Below are 7,986 nucleotides of genomic sequence, written 5' to 3'. Positions count from 1 at the left end.
AAATATACTGCTCTATTATGCAGTATTTGCACCACAATTAGAAAACAATCGCATACCAAAAAAATTGTTAGCAAGGTTAAACCGCCATATGCCATAAAACGCTCTGTCATATTGTAAGACCGCTCAGCCTGAACCCACTCCCCTTTTTTTTCTACCGCAGCTAGGTGTTTATACATCACTGATCACTCTGATTAGTGGCAGACCCTGTTCCTTAGCATACGTAGATGGATGTTCACATCTCTGCTGTATTCAGGAATATCGCTCAGTGTGTGTTTTTAGAACTCCTGTTCTGAGTTATATGACAAGCTGTGTGTTCACAAACAACCACTGCATTCTCTTGTAATGTCAAGCTGCTAATGTCTGACCAAAGAGAATAACAAGGGCATTGTTGTTTGACCATGTCTTTGGTGTTCAGTCTAAATCCCAGTAAAAGGACTGAACACTAAAACATGTGCAAGTTCTGCGGGAAAATACAATGTGGCACAAAAGCACTCATGTTTATGTAGTAATTCATGTAAAAGAAATGCAGCCTACAACTTTAACAACTAAGCTAACATTAAGGAAAAAAACAATGGGCCATGCAGCAAACGCACAACAGCATGTCCCTGTATACATAAAGTGTGAAATATTCCCCTTAACGTCAAGGGGTGACCCAAGAATTGAACAAATTGGTGGAATCTGGTATTATTGAACGTGTAGAATCATTGGATTGGGTAGCCCTCTTGGTGGTAGCACGGAAGACTCGGAAGTATTTGTGTAGATTTAAGGACATTAAATAAAGACATCTTTGAGAAAATGTTTCACTTACCAGCATTAATGTTTCCCATACCCCCGCATTAATGAGCTACAGTCTGTCACTAAGGGAATGGAGTGGTTTACCGCTATTGATATCACCTCTGTGCACCCCAAGTACTTTTACACGAAAAGGTAGGCATCTCGCTGCTTTTATTACATCCATGGGATGCTTTCAGTTCAAGAGAGAACGATTCGGTTGGTCCTCTGCCACAGCTTTGTTTCAGAGGTTAATGTACCAGTTGTTACAAAATAGAGGAGCAAATGAACATACTTGGGGTATGAGGTTGGGCATCCCGCCCAAGTCATAACTAGTTGAGGCCATAAAGTAGGCTCCTATATCCCACAGTAAAGATTATGTCTGTTCCCTTTTAGGACAAGAGTGTCCATTTAGGCAGTTACAAAAGAAATACTGTACATCTGTATGGTTATGAGATTGTCAAAAAGCTTTTGACAGTATTAAAAAAAACATTTGTAGCACTCTAGCATTCCTTTGATGTATGTGGGGCCTTGATAATTTCAGGCAGTTTATTTGTGGGAACTAAAGTTGTGGTGAGGTGTGATCACAAACCGTTGACTAGGGTTCTTACCTCATGTGGTCTCTAGAATGTTTCACCAAGGATAACCAGGTTTTCTATGCTATTGTTGGTTTACTTGTATGAAGTTCATTATGTTCCAGAGCCGCCGTACAAAACTGCAGATTTTGTAAGTAGATTGCCATTACTTCTAAATGAGAATAACAGTAGTGAATGGGATGAATGTATAGTAGCATTGGTGTTTCCTGAGGAACTACAGAGCATTGATGCTAAAACATTGTTGACATGCCAAGAACAAGATAGTCCACTTACTATGATCATGGACTATGTTAACGACTGATGGCCAGATAAAAAGGTTTTGGAGAAGGAGTTTACTGTATTTTGGGAAGTTTAAAAATGAATTTTCAGAGGAAGGATTTCTTTTGAGCGGGGGAAGACTAATTCCACCTAGGAACTTGCGAGAAAAAGTTAGCATCTTGTACCATGAGGGTCACTTAAGGATTGTAAAAACTAAAGCAAGAGTTAAGCAATCTTATTGATGACCAGGGGCTAATAGAGACATTGAAAGGATTGCGAGTGTGTGTAAAATGTATAAGCTCAGACGACAAGGCTATGGTTATTTGACACTCGAGAGCTCTAATACATATAGTGCTTGATTGTCATACCATCCATAAAGGATACCCAAATGATGAAGCTTATCACCAGGCTTGTTGATTGATGGGAATCCATACACATACATTTATATGTCACTTTACCATAACACATTTTGAATCTTGTTAAGGAGCTTCTCTTTTAGTTCGTCTTCTTTTTCTATAGACGCTGGTATATATTTTGTATTTACATGTTAGTCTGGCGCTGCATATTCCAGTTGGTCTTTAAACTCTGGCCTCTGACCCTACCTCATTTTTCTTGTGTGTTCTGTTCTATGGTTATTTTTAACCCACCCTTACATTCTGCCCACGTTCCTTGCATGCCATGGAAGAGGTTAGGCGTGGATATTGGTGGTCCGGTACCGGATTTGTATTGGAACTATAAACTTGACAACCATGTAAAAATGTCTAAAAATGGCATGAAATAATGCAGAGGAGGCGGTCCACTTTTTAGGTGACATTCTTTGTAGAGAAGGGTTACCCAATGTCCTAGTGAGTTATTTCTGATATTTTTAAAAGAAACACATGACAACTGGAGCACAGCACCATTTTTTTAAATGGGAGAAATTTAAAGTACTATAAAATGATCTGCAAAAATGTTGTTAATGAGGAAAAATGTTCTGCACTTTATGGAACGTTTTCCCACACTTTTAAATGTATCCCTTTAAACAAAAATGGCTTTATTCTTTACTTCTAAATGTGGCATCATGTCTACCAGCCACTGTCAGCAAGAAGCCTGCTGTGTGAAAATGTTAAATTTTGAAATGAGAGAAAAATTCAACGTAAGAATTAGCTGCATGTTTATATGCATTACACAAAACACATCATTTTCATTTTTTCCCTTGTCAAAGTATCTTTACTAACAGCATGCACATTACTCCCAGGAGCCTGTAGAAATAGGGCCATGTTTTTAGGTCGCACACACATTCGCACACACTCACCCCGCCCCCCAACACGCAGGGCTTACATACACACACAAACGCGCGCACACACACCCTCCCAACCCCACTCCTCGGGCACACGCAGGGCTTCCACACTGGGGGGGCGGGCGCCGTCAATGTGCCCCAACGCCCCCCCCCTCACCGGGTAATACTCCTCTCGTCCTGTTCCTCAGTGTCCAGACTCCGCAGCCCGCTCCGTTGTTTCTCACGCCTCTCCTTTCTCCCGCCCGGAAATCCGATTTGCGTGTCAGGCCTCGCTCTCGCTGTCATCTGCACTGTAGTGCATTCATCTTTTTTTATTTTTCAACAGTTATTTATTTCATCCCTGGATGTTTAACATGCCTTAAACTTAACGCGCTTTCAACTTTAACGTGGTCGGGGTATATTTGCAAGTATCGGTATGAGAGTCCAGCTGTGATTAATTTTGGATCACTGAAATAATATAGACTGCCAAAATATCGACCTGCAAAAATATCGTTGCCAAAATATCGACAGACAAAATATCGACTTTCTATCTACAAACAGGTAAGTACAAAAATATCGAGTTTAAAATATCGTGTGTTAAAAATATAGACTGTCAAAATATCGATTTTTTTAATGTCTTTAAAATAAGTTAAAACTATTATAATATTACATATATTTAATATAAGCATTGTTAAAATTATTAAATAAATGTAACATAATTACATAATTAATGTAAATTTAAAAATTAATAATAATAATACATATATATATAAATACATGTTATTAATAAAACATATAGAATATATTTACCGTGGCATAGCAAAAGGTTTAAATTTAATGTAACCACTCCAGTGGGTGCTACAGTAGAGAAAGCGTACGCCTGTACCCCAAAAACCCAAAACTGACCCTGAACCCTAAAAATATCCCTGTACCCCAAAAACCCAAAACTGACCCTGAACCCTAAAAATACCCCTTTCCCCAAAAACTGAAATTTGACCCTGAACCCTAAAAATACCCCTTTACCCAAAAACTGAAACTGACCCTGAACCCTAAAAATACCCCTTTACCCAAAAACTGAAAACTGACCCTGAACCCTAAAAATACCCCTTTACCCAAAAACTGAAAACTGACCCTGAACCCTAAAAATACCCCTTTACCCAAAAACTGAAAACTGACCCTGAACCCTAAAAATACCCCTTTACCCAAAAACGTATTATTTATTTTAAATTAATTACCAATTATATTTTAATTATTTACCAATTATTATTTAATTAACAATTAGATTAAATTTACATAATTAATTAATTATAATAAAATTACTTCCCACCCAATTCCCCTATAAACACACAACCCGCTACAGAAAATAAATTACAAAATATTAATTATTTATCAATTATTTATTTTAAATTAATTACCAATTATATTTTAATTATTTTCAAATTATTATTTAATTAACAATTAGATTAAATTTACATAATTAATTATAATTAAATTACTTCCCACCCTATTCCCCTATAAACCCACAACCCGCTACAGATTTATATTACTCAAATAGTATTAAATATTAATAACTTACCTTATTTTCGATATTTTTGTAGTTACATTTTTTCTAGTCTATATTATGTCTAGTCTATATTTTTGATTCGATATTTTTGCTATTCTAGTCGATATTAGTCGATATTTTTGTTGTCTATATTTTGTCTAGTCGATATTTTGTCCAGTCTATATTTTTTCATCGATATTTTGTCCAATCGATATTTTGGAATCGATATTATGTCTGTTTACCATTAATTTTGCACGTGAGTGTATTTGTATACATCGGGGCTCGAGTTTACTACCTAACATGTCATTGCGCACGGACACGCTTTTCTTTCGTTCAAAACACTTGTTTTAGGTATGCTATGTCATAATTCCCTACGTGAGTGCATTTCTTGACGGCCTTTTTTTCCGTTCAAGGGGAGAGGGAGCGTAAGCAGTAAGCACCTTCCTAGGGGCTTTACAAAGTTGCACTGTGCCGGAAGACCTCCCAAGTACGTATTTAGCACTGTCAGTGTTTCTTGGGAAGGTCTCAGGTGTTAATGTACACGTAGCAGTTGTCGTATTGCATGTGTGAGAGCGCTATCAGCCACACTGGTTTTTCCATACCTAAATCAGGTTGCAATGTGTAGTTCCAATTTTAACGTTGCAAAGGGCCAGAAATGCGTTGCTGTCGTTATGCTTTGTTACGAAATGTAGCCATGTTGTTTTTCTCCCTACATAAAATATTGGTTTTCTCGCTGAAATCACGTAGTGTAACTGTAACCAAATTTGCTTGCATGTCTTCCTTCTCTGGTGGTAATAAATGCAGGTGCTTTTTGTTAATCATAAACAGTATTCACAGGAGTCACTGACAAGTTCAAAATGATTTAATGTATTGTGGTGATTACCGTCATCTGGTTTTTAACCTTACAGTTTATTTAAGTGCCAAACGGGATGGAAAGAAATTACTCTTGTCATATAGTGCACGAATAGAAATTGAGAAGAAAAAAACGGTAAACGGCGCTCTTTAAGCAGGCGCAGACGGTTCAGACGTGTTTGTTTTCTGTTGGTAAATACTGCTGACAAAACGGGGTTTGGAGAAAACCATTAGTGCATGAAGCAAAATCAAAATACGTGACTGCAAAATCAACAGCAGTGCTGGCAACATATTGTGTCACCTTATGGAACGGACCTGCATAGATTAAACGTATTTTCGTGGTCCCCAGGCATGAACTTGTCATTCATTGAGTCGTAACGCCGCCCGCACAATGCAGACCCGGTCAGGTGTTTGTTGACCTCTTTGTATACGCACGCAAACATGGGACATTGAGCGTTTGTATCCCCGAGCCAGCACACAAAGAACATCCCCACTAGGGTCTCCGCCAGTCTGGGTGCGAAGATGCGCTTCGGGAATTCCTCAGGCGCTATAGTGCACCCGTCAGGATCTCAGCCCCGTCTCTTGTGATGACAACTGTGGGCTCACACTGCGCCGAACTGCCAGAAATATTAAGAGTTAGCAGCGGGTGATGTCCGACCCTTGCGGACCGAGTAATTCCCCCCCCACACACACACTCACACACCGCTTCACCCAGGCCCCCCTTTTATTGGCCACGGATACCGCTGTCCATTTATCTTCGAAAATATGTAACTACGGGGACCCCGCCATTATTATGGTCTCTGAAAAAAAGCAGTCACTGGCAAGGCAGAAGCAGCTGCCTTGCATGTGTGATGTCAACACAGACGTCCATAGCACTGCGATGCCCTGCTTTCTAAACTGTACGGCGACAAGCGCCTTTGACTTCTACTATCGGTTCCATCATTCTGCACAGCTACCAAAAGCGGCCTCCAGGAGCTGTGACCACAAACTCCCATCAGCACCCACCTCAGCCTCCGCGGTGTGTACAGGGCCCTTGTGATATTTTATGTGACCAGCAGTTTATTGTAAATATACTTAAATCGCTCGAACAGTTCGTTCAATCCAAGTGTACCCTGTTGTTATTTTAGTTATTCCCAAACGTAGATTCCCAGCATGAGATCCCAAAAGATGAAAAACACGGACAGGTCTACTCTCAGTATTGGACCCAAATCATCCCTTCTTGCTAAATATGTTGTCCATCTGAGGAACTATTTTGCAATTCATATCCGCTAACCCTTCCCCTCCCCTCCGATAAATCTCCACAATTCAGCCTGAGTTCACATCTTTATCGCTTGAGGAATGGTGAAAAAGACTACAGATTATTGCTATTGCACTCCAGACCCATTTCCCACTAACTGTGAGTCTGAAGTCATGAATATTACCACTTGTTTAAAACTTCTATTTACTATCAATATAACGAGGCAGCAGTTACATCAGAACATTCCGAGACCATTAGAGCTTTTGAATATGTTTGTTCACCCAGATATAATGCATCTCCCTTTCTTCTATAACATGCAGCTTAAATGGTCCTGACACGTGAAAAATGCTTAAATAGCACCGTGACAAAATTAGCTTGAAGCCCTGATAGCTCCGTCGGTAGAGCATCAGACTTTTAAGCCAGGGGTCCAGGGTTCAATTCCCTGTTCGGGCGCATAGCATCTTATTCACCTTTTATCTGCTATTAACTATATTGTAAATGAAGATTTTTTTTTTAGCTTTTTACTCTCCTCTCTCTACCGAAAGGTGAGCTCCGAACATGTTACTGGTAGCTCGTGCTCTGAAGAGGGACAAACAGAACTGTGAGTCTTGGAGGGCCGGGGCGAGGTCAGTCTCACCCCTGCTGGGGACCCCCCTTCCCTGTGGCACTGCTCGTTCTGCCTTGGCTCGTGCACCGCATGCAGCCTACAGCGAGTGTGGAGACACAGGCGAGGTGTAAAGTGAGTATACATCAGTGTCCCACCCTCTAGTTCGATGTGTCACTGGGAGCTCATACTGTGAGGAGAGCTGCACAGAGCTGTACGGTCTTACAGGGAGAAAGGAGAGTGCCATCCTGCCCTCCTGGACAGCAACACCACCCTGCCCTAAAATAAAACACTTTCTCCATCAAATATAATCCATGATATAAATATGGAAGATTACATTTTACCAAGTGAGGAAACTCCTTAGTAAATCCGTTTTCATTTGCACTACGTTATCAAAACAAATTGCATTGTTTTCCCACCAAGATACAAAAACAAGCATTTGCAATGCAATAGGTCTCGCATTTACACAAGTTTAAGCTATTGGCATTGTAAATGTCAATGCCTTTTATTTATGTTTTTGGAACCGAAAACAGAAATAAAAGGCTTTGTTATTTGCAATGTCAATAGCTCAAACTCGCGTAAATGCGGGACCTATAGCATTGCAAATGCTTGTTTTTTATTATAAATCTTTTTATTAAACATATATTGGTTTCAATAAACAATACAGAGGTATCAATCAAATTATACATTATAGAGAGGCATAGGAGGAACATTTTCATATCATTGCCTTCTATAAGAGGGGCATGCTACAGGGTTTGGGAGTCATCTTGTTCAGCACAGCGGGCGGCACACAAATCTCTCCATGGTATGTATTCCAGGGACTTCATATGCGGGCCCACTTTTTGGGGCAACCCCTGGCCGAGTACA

Source organism: Lissotriton vulgaris, chromosome 6, assembly GCF_964263255.1.
Source record: "Lissotriton vulgaris chromosome 6, aLisVul1.2, whole genome shotgun sequence".
Lineage (NCBI taxonomy): Eukaryota > Metazoa > Chordata > Amphibia > Caudata > Salamandridae > Lissotriton > Lissotriton vulgaris.
The sequence above is the reverse complement of the archived record's forward strand: the minus strand, read 5'-3'. Positions refer to the sequence as shown.